This window comes from Carlito syrichta, unplaced genomic scaffold, assembly GCF_000164805.1.
Source record: "Carlito syrichta isolate Samal-C Ts95f unplaced genomic scaffold, Tarsius_syrichta-2.0.1 Scaffold304000, whole genome shotgun sequence".
Taxonomy (NCBI): domain Eukaryota; kingdom Metazoa; phylum Chordata; class Mammalia; order Primates; family Tarsiidae; genus Carlito; species Carlito syrichta.
In genome coordinates this window covers 114,549-116,915 of record NW_007248096.1, presented here as the reverse complement: position 1 = coordinate 116,915, position 2,367 = coordinate 114,549, and positions in this window count along the sequence as shown.

Genomic DNA, 2,367 nt, shown 5'->3' with positions numbered 1-2,367 from the left:
ACTAAAAAAAAAAAAAAAAAAATGTCCCCAAAGCAATGGGAGAATTAACATAATTCAACACACTAATTCAAAAACTCAAATTGTCTAGGATACTGAGCTCTCCACTGGATGATTTTGGGCTAATTCTTCATTTAGTCTCCTCAAGCAAGAGGCAGACATCATTGGCAGGGGGCTTTGCTTTTTACTTTTTTTTTCTTTTGAGTTGGAGTTTCATTCTGTTGCCCAGGTTGGAGTGCAGTGGCACGCTCATGGCCACTCTAGCGTCGACCTGCTGGACTCCAGTGATCCTTCCACCTCAGCCTTCCAAGTAGCCAGAACTACAGGCGTGTGCGACCACGTCCGGCTAATTATTTATTTATTGTAGAGATGAGATCTCGCCAATTTGCCTGGGCTGCTCTTGAACCCATGGGCTCAGGCAATCTACTTGCCTCAGCCTCCCAAAGTGTTGGAATTACAGGCTGAGCCACCAAGTCCGGCCTATTTTTTACTCCTTATTGATTCTTTTCATTTTAAGCAAAGTAACATGTGCTTATAGTTTAAAAAGTCATCCTGCTGTACAAAGTCTGTTGAGACTAGAACATTTCCCAGCTCTACCTCACCTCTATTTTCCTTGCTTCTGAGTCAATTATGTTCAATTCTTTCAGCTCAGGATTTGGTAAACAGCCCATGGGCCAAATCTGGCCAGCTGCCTGTTATAGTAAATAAAGTTCTATTGGAACAATCACACCCATATTGTCTGTGTCTGCTTTCATACTACAAGGGCAGAGTTGAGTAGTTGCCACAGAGACTTTATGGAACACAAGGCCTAAAATATAGATATTTACTATCTGAATGCAGAAAAATTTGCCAACCCTTATTTTGGCTCTAGTTTACCTCCATATTGCTAAATAACATTATTATGTGTACTTTTTTTCTGATTTAGGCAATAGCTATTATCCTCCCAGCATACAATACAAAGGCACCTACACATGCGTGCACATACACGCACGTACACACTTCCCATCAATTCTTCCCAATATTATTATATGGCAACCTAAGTTAGAATAGATATTCAGTGTTTATATTATCATGATTATGTGTGCTACTTAGAACTCAGCCATGTAGTAAATTACAGTGATTTTCCATTCCTGGATTTTTTTTTTCCTGGAGTTAATATCAGAAGAAAACTGGAGAGGCTATAATAACATCACACAAGTAGATTTCAGAACAAAAAATATTATCATGATAAAGAAGGTTATTTCATAATGAAAAAGGGGCCAGTTAATTAAGAAGAAATGACAATCTTAAACATTTATACATTGAATAACAGATTCAAAATACATGAAGTAAAAACTGATAGAACTTCAAGTCTATAGAGACAGAAAGTAGATTAGTGGTTATTAGGGGGGCAGGTTGGGGGAAAATGGTTGTGACTAATGGGTACATGGCTTCTTTTTCGGGTATTAAAATATTCTAAAATTGACTGTGGTGAGGGTAGAACAACTTTTTGACCATACTAATAACACTGAATAGTACACTTTAATGGGTGGACAGCATGATCTATGAATTATAACTTAATAAAACTGTTTCAAAAACATTTAGGATAGTTCACACTGGGCAGGATAGTTCACACCTATAATCCCTGCACTTTAGGAGGTTGGAGCAGGAGGACAGTTTGAGGCCAGGAGTTGGAGATCAGCCTGGCAACGCAGCAAGACCCGTCTCTACAAAAAAAAAAAACGATTAGCTGAGTGTGGTAGTGTGTATCTGTAGTCCTAGCTACTTGGCAAGCTGAGGCTAAGGCAGGAGGCCTGCAGGAACCCAGGAGTTCAAGGCTGCAGTAACCTATACTCATACCACTGTACTCTACCCTGGATAACAGAGCGAGACTTTGTCTCAAAATAAATAAAAATATATTACACAGATATCTGAGTCTACACAAAGATATGGAGACACCAGAAATGGTAAATATGTGGGTAAGCATACTATTTCTCATTAAAAAATTTTTTTTTTGCCAGGCATAGTGGTTTACACCCATAATCCCAGCACTTTGTGAGGCCAAGGCAGGAGGATCACTTGAGGCCAGAAGTTTGAGACCAGCTTGGGCAACACAGTGAAACTCTGTCTCTAAAAAATGAAAAAAAATTATCTGGGTGTGGCGGTATGTGCCTGTAGTCCTAGTTACCAAGGAGACTGAAAGGGGAGGTTTGCTTGAATCCAGGAGTTGGAGGTTACAGTGAGCTATGATTGTGACTGCATTTTAGGCTGGGTGACAGGGCAAGACCTTATTCTCCCCACCAAAAAAAAAACCCATAAAATTTTTTTTTAATTAATTTTTTATTTTAAAGATGTGGGGTACAATTCAGGTATACAAATGTTCATTATGCA